This window comes from Myxine glutinosa, chromosome 8 (assembly GCF_964187855.1).
Source record: "Myxine glutinosa chromosome 8, kmMyxGlut1.1, whole genome shotgun sequence".
Lineage (NCBI taxonomy): Eukaryota > Metazoa > Chordata > Myxini > Myxiniformes > Myxinidae > Myxine > Myxine glutinosa.
This window is the reverse complement of record NC_136268.1, coordinates 114,212,514-114,220,119: the sequence shown is the minus strand read 5'-3', so window position 1 is coordinate 114,220,119 and position 7,606 is coordinate 114,212,514.

Below are 7,606 nucleotides of genomic sequence, written 5' to 3'. Positions count from 1 at the left end.
ACATATATACATATACATATACGTATACAGGAATGTATACATGAATTTGAAATGGATTCATTTATATATTTATATATATATATATATATATATATATATATATATATATATATATATATATATATATGTATGTATATATATATATATATATATATATATATATATATATATATATATATATATATTGTTACAAACGCGGTTTTAGATGTTAGTTTACCGAGCGGTTTGGTATTACCGCGTCCGAACAGTTACTCCCCGATTAGAACCCGATCCCGCCCGACGTTGACCAAATCGCGCTATGCTAAATCAATGAAGGAAAGGACACAACGGCTGGGATTAATGCAACGACACAAGGGGTACAGTTCTCAAGACCTCCGGAGAGGATATAATTGGTGATGCAGAAACGGGTAGATTACACGGTAAGAGGTAAAGCACAGAAAAGATGGGCACTTAGACACAGTCTTATCTTATCCCCGACAGACCACAGACAAACGGGACAAGACTGACTTACACAGGGATTGATGGCAAGGAAGGACAGGCAGTCGATAGCACAAGGTGCACCTTGGCTCAGGGGCAGAATCAACACGGTCCGGTCCAGAGATGCGGGGAGGTATTGTCGCGCTCGGAGGTGGCGTCTTCTCTCTCCAAGCTGAGGGCGCATCTGACGTCACCTCCCTCTTCCTGCGCATGCTCAGCGGGGAGTGACACGCCCTCGGCTCGTTGTCTCCGCCCCAGATGGAATCGGTCCGCCGCTTCTATTGGGTGCGGGGGGTTACCGGGCTCCGCCCTTGACGAGGAGCTGACAGCGAGCCCCTGCGTGGTAACCCCGTCGGAGCACATGTTCAATGGCGGCTAACCAAGCCGGAGTGAGGACGCACACTCCCCGCGCTGCCGCCGCTGTTGTTGTTGTTGTTGTTGTACCATGAGGAAGAGCTGCGGGGGAGGTATTGGGAGGTCCTAAACTTTCTAACGGTGCCATACAATCACATTCTGGTGCAACGAAGAGTCAGAATTAATGGAAACGAGTCCTTAACTGACATAGACTAAGAATAACTAGCAAGATGTCCTATAGTTGTCTACGTGAGATGCGGTGGACCTGGATGCGACATTTAATGGGGGAAATAGGGGAAGGTCGGGTCTACAGAGTGTTGTTTACAGAAAATGGGACTAGGGAATGGGGGATTGGGGATAGTTGGGAAGTATTGGGGAAATAGGGGAATATTTACAAGTGGATATGGATGGAGGCCAATCTCATATCCGCAACATTGCACCCTTCTCTACCTCGGGGCGTCCCGACCCGATAAATTTTTACTTACTTTAGTGTGGCACTCAGATGTAGTTCCCTCTACTATTAACTCAACCCTGAGTGCGACAGTTTTACAGATGTTCACAAATGAGTAAATATGTCCCCCTGCGACGTTGCACCCTTCTCCTCACAGAAACACACCCACAGGATAACCGAATCGCGGAAAGAATCCTCAAACTAAACATACAGCCGGTAGGGAGCATTATTTACACAAGACTGATATTTACACTACGATCCAGGACCTGCTCTTTGAGGAACACATGCAGATGTTATGCATAGAGAGAGAGCACGCATGCCAGCATCGATACACCAACCCACGAGTGCCCTGTGGCCCTACGGCCTTTAATAATGTGCAGAGCACCCCGTCCAAGCACCAAAAGCACCACCCCATACATACAGTCAGCACCATCCGGTGCACCAATAAAGTGTTCAATAATCACCGGTGGTGTCGCAGCCGGCCGATGTTCTGCCGCTGGTCTTGCCTTCATGTGGTGTACTTGGCCTTCGGGCTTCTTTAAAAATAAAGAAAGGCGCCAACCGCGTCCATTTCTAAATTGTGGCCGTCAGGGGGGCCAACTATAAGTGGTTCACCTGTATGGCATAGGTGCCACGTTGACCCAGAGGTCCAGCAACGGGTGGTGCTTGCCCGCAAAAGAACTGCGGTCCATGGTGGGCGGCCACAAAAATTGCGGTCCATATGGTGTATCGATCCAGGCAGCAAGCAGCGAAAGTGCAGGCCCACAACTGCAGAGCCAGCACCTCTCTCTCCTCTCTCCCTGCCCCAAAGCCAGATCCTCGGAGGTGGGAGACAAAAAGAAGCAAGTGAGTAAGGTGGTAAGGGCACAAAAGTGCACGCAATACAAGGTAATGCACACTGGGGGCACATGGGAACCAGGTGAGACAGGTACGTTCCTACCGTACGCCCCACCCCCCACCAGGTAACCTACATTGCCCCTCCCTTACCCCTTACTGTATCCACAAAACACAACACTACCCATAAACATCTACTTTACAAATCAACAACCGTCCCTACTGTCTTCCCCGTTCCTCCCATAAACCAAATTCGTCTTCTCTCCCTCCTAACCAATCAAATTTGCCATTTCCAACTCCACATCAAAATTTGCCATCACCAATTCATCATCAGTCCCTCCTAGGGAGGGAGAGATGGAATCACCCCAATGTCTCATCCACGTCGTGATGCGTCTCACAAATCCAACAGCAATTCTCATTTCCTGCAACACAGAACAAAGAAACACAGGTGTGGAGTCATCATCATCACCTCAGGTAAGTGGCTGCGTATGGTGCGACAGGTTCATCAATCCTAACTATTTCCTAAATGACTTTAACAACTTTACATTACCCGGGGTCTTTCCCTGCCAATCCATTGGCCAACTTACACTATGGGTTCTAAAAACCAATTCCCATTGACCAAACTGTGGTGCTTCTCAATTTGGGGTCTCACTCCCCCGATTCAACACTCGGTGCTCTCGCACAATTTCTGGGCTGTGACGTGTAGCTCTCCCAGCAGGTCTACCCACCTGCACACCTCCACCACTGTAGTTGCCACCCGAGCTTACCTGCTCCTCACCCTAACCTAACTAACTGGGGAAGGCCCTCTCGCACTCTCACCCCCTCAGTGCCCTCTCTGGCACGGGCTGCCCGATCCACACCCGGGATCCTCAGGCACCCACTGACACTATCGGCTCCCAGAGCCCACCTGCGGCCTCACCTGGCCGACATCCTCACAGTGGTGGAGTGCCCAAACCAACTACACACACTAACAGGCTACACGCCCAGCCATTTCCACAACACTAATGCACCCATCCACAATACCATTCTGCAACCGCACCACAAATGCCAATATCCAACCACAATTTACCTATACCCTCTACCTAACACTTACACTACCCGCCCCGGGTACTCGTGAAAGGGGTCCACTCTTCCCCCATCCACACCTTCGCACCATGCACACCACTCCGTACCACTTACTCCAACTCTCTCCACACCACTCATTCCAATACTCCATGTACTCCACACACCTGTACTTGCACACCTGTGCTCTCATACTTGGTGCCGCCTGCACCCTTCTCTCCCCTAAGCGCATTCGCGCTGATCCACAACACTCACCACTCATACACTGCTCCACACTGCTCCACACACCTGTCCAGTTCTCACACAGCATCATCTCATCTAACTACTCCCCTCTGAAACTTGCGCTTCCCAGTCGTCCCTTTAAACTATTGGTTCCCACATCATTGTCATCCACACTAAACTACCTGCGTCCCCACTACAGGTATCAGTCACTAACTAATCTTAACGTTACCTAATGTCATCTTCGCTAGATCCCTACAATATAACCTAACCCACCCGGGCTAGTTTTCACTGCCATAAACCCCATAAGCTACAGCGCATTTGCCCCACGCATGGGAAGGGTGGCAGGGATGCCACCCTTACCCACCGGGCCCATCGCTCATCAATCCCCCAGTCCTCTGGCACTAATAAGCCCCCCTTATTCAGAGGTACTGGGTCCCGCCTCGGCATCTAAAGCCGAGGCAATCCACGGGGGCGCCTGCTCGCAGGTGTAAGGCCTTCTAGTTTCCCGGGGTCTGGCGGGGGGGGGTGTCTGGGGTCGGCTAACCCGCTCCCCCCTGGGCGGAGTTAAGGACCTCAACCGCCGGGGATCATCCCGGCGCGTGGCTCGACAGTGCCGCGCCAGGTGACCCAGACGGTTGCAAGTATAGCACCTCACTTGATAAGGTGCTTGTCTCCGGAATTCCAAATTCCCCCCCCTGTAGGTCCGAATTGGATTACCCGCTCGTGGTCCACCACGGGCCACCTCCGGGGCCGCCTGCCATGGTCCAGGTCCCGCCAGGCGCTGGTCCACCAGCCTCCGGACCATGCCCGCCAGGTCAGGACTCACGTCGGGGGCGGGCCCCCTAAGGGGTCCGCCCTCCATCGGGGGTCCCACCTGGCGGACCGCCATTGCGTGACGCTCGCTCCCCCGGGCCAGGGGCCTCGCTGCTTCCCAATGGGCCGCAGCGTCAGCCGCCTGGCTCAGAGTCTGCGGGCGCCACATGGTGAGCTGTTGCCGGAGCTCAATATCCGGGAGGGCCTGGATAAAATGGTCCAGCGCCAGGCTTTCCCGGGAATCCGCTGCCATGCTAGCATGTGCGATCCCCACTGCGCGGCGAATGTCGTGGGCAAGTTCCCCGATGGCTTCCTGGGGCTTGCGTTTTCGCAGCGCGAGCTGAGCTTTAACAAGCTCGCTCTGCTGTTCAATGCCGAATCGATTAATTAGGGCGTCGCGGAGGGCTGGCAGGGTGAGAGCACCCGGTGGTAATGCCGTCAGCACCTCCGCCGCCGCGCCGCGCAATGCGGCCACCAGGTGTACTCCACCTTCGTCCTCACCCCAACCGTTGCCCTTACACACACAGTCAAACTGCGCCAGGTACGCGCGTAGATCACTCTTGCCGTCATACGGCGCGAGTGGGACCTTGTGGGACCACCTCGTATGCGAGTCGTTGCCCGCCTGCCGGACCCCGTGCGTCGCCCCTTGCGGGGTCAGCGCGGGGCCGAACCGGCCGGGCCCCCACAGTACATTACCCCCTAGGGGCTCTCGTGCCTCCCCTGTCCCTCTAAAAACTACCCCTGTTGGTGTCGATGCATGGGTCACACTTCCGCAACCCGCTACCCATTCCATACCACCACCACCTTGCTCACCCACACCTCACACCTCTCCCATCACCGGACCCTCTTGCTCGCACCCTCGTTCCATACCCTCCGGACCAGCCATACACCTCACTCTTGGCCTCTCACGAACATCCGGGTCTATCTCGACCCCCAAGCTTATTAAATCACCTGGCGCATCATACGCACGACCATATTGGTCACCACTTACACCGGGTCCTCTTTCTCTTCGCTTCTCCTCCATCACCTGCGAATCCCTCATCCGGTTAATGAGCACATCATCACGATCCGAACACAGACTTTGGACCAATTCTTTTACTTCTTCCTTTATCTCTTTCTTATCCTCTCTCCGTCGCTTCTTAATTTCGCTCACCCCTTCTTCCACTTCTTCTAATTTCTGCTTCACCTCCTTCATCTCCTCGTGCGCCCCCTTAAGTTCTTCCTCTAACTCCACCTTATTTTTTTCTATGTGCTCCCGCACCTCCCGCTCTTTAACCTCCATCACCTCTACCACTTTGTTCATTTGCCTCGTCAGGTCCTCATGTACCATCTGACACTCTTTTTTAATTACCCCTACGTCCTTTTTCATCTCCTTCTGTGTCGATTTTAAACCCTCTATTACCGCTGTTGCCTTCTTTACCTGTCCCCCAACTCCTTTTGTCCCACTGTCAGTTGTTCTACTCCCAGCGTCAACTCCTCTATACCACCTTGCAATTTTACAGTCCCCTTTCTCACCTCCTTCTCCATGCGCTCCTTACAGTGCCTCACCTCCTCGCGCACTCCTCCGACCTCCTCACTCACCCCTCTTCTGATCTCTTCTCCCATCACTTGCATCTCCTGCCCAGATGCCACCCTCATCTGCTCCATTTCCTCCCTGTGAGCATCCAATTTAGTTTCTACCCCCATTCTGACCCCCTCTATCTGCTGCCCCATTTGTTTAACTTCCCTTTCCGCTTGGTCCCTCATGTCCCTCAATTTGCCTTCCATACTGTTTTCTAACCCCTCTAACCCCTTTTGCATCCCTTCCATTTGATTCTCTTGAGCGGCCATTCTGTTTTCTACCCCCATTAACCCATTTTTCACCTCTTTTATCCCGTTGTCTAACCCCTCAAATTTGTCGTCTAACTTCCCAAATTTCTTGTCTAATCCCTTAAAATTATTGTCTAACCCCTCACCGGTACCCCTCGCTTCGTCCCTCATTACCCCCATTTGCTCACTCTGAGCCTCCATCCGGTTCCCCATTACCCCCATTTGGCCCTCCAATCGCTCACCCTGAGCATCCATCCGGTTCCCCATTACCCCCATTTGCTCACTCTGAGCCCTCATTTGCTCACTCTGCAGGTTGAGGGATGCCTGCATTTGTACCATAAATTGCTCCATGAGGGCCTGCATTTGGGCCATCCCTCCCACTTGTGCAGCGGGTGCGGCCGCCGTAGCAATGTGCAAGGCGCCATTTTGCGTGCCCGCAACCTCGTGCGCGAGGCCGCCATTTTGTGCATCTGCCGCCCTCACTGCTTCGCTCTCCTCATGTCCCTCATGTCCCTCAATTTGGTCCTGGATCGACCCTGCCTCACTCTCCTCTACCGGAACCCAGCCGTCTTGATCCGCCATAGCGCGACTTTCAAAATTCGGGTTTTTATTTTTGTAAAACAAAATCAAATTTCGCCGTTAATAATTTCGAGCGCGTGAAGCGCGCTTCGGGTCTGATCCCACTCCTGACACCAATTGTTACAGACGCGGTTTTAGATGTTAGTTTACCGAGCGGTTTGGTATTACCGCGTCCGAACAGTTACTCCCCGATTAGAACCCGATCCCGCCCGACGTTGACCAAATCGCGCTATGCTAAATCAATGAAGGAAAGGACACAACGGCTGGGATTAATGCAATGACACAAGGGGTACAGTTCTCAAGACCTCCGGAGGAGGATATAATTGGTGATGCAGAAACGGGTAGATTACACGGTAAGAGGTAAAGCACAGAAAAGATGGGCACTTAGACACAGTCTTATCTTATCCCCGACAGACCACAGACAAACGGGACAAGACTGACTTACACAGGGATTGATGGCAAGGAAGGACAGGCAGTCGATAGCACAAGGTGCACCTTGGCTCAGGGGCAGAATCAACACGGTCCGGTCCAGAGATGCGGGGAGGTATTGTCCACGCTCGGAGGTGGCGTCTTCTCTCTCCAAGCTGAGGGCGCATCTGACGTCACCTCCCTCTTCCTGCGCATGCTCAGCGGGGAGTGACACACCCTCGGCTCATTGTCTCCGCCCCAGATGGAATCGGTCCGCCGCTTCTATTGGGTGTGGGGGGTTACCGGGCTCCGCCCTTGACGAGGAGCTGACAGCGAGCCCCTGCGTGGTAACCCCGTCGGAGCACATGTTCAATGGCGGCTAACCAAGCCGGAGTGAGGACGCACACTCCCCGCGCCGCCGCCGCTGTTGTTGTTGTTGTTGTTGTACCATGAGGAAGAGCTGCGGGGAGGTATTGGGAGGTCCTAAACATTCTAACGGTGCCATACAATCACATTCTGGTGCAACGAAGAGTCAGAATTAATGGAAACGAGTCCTTAACTGACATAGACTAAGAATAACTAGCAAGATGTCCTATA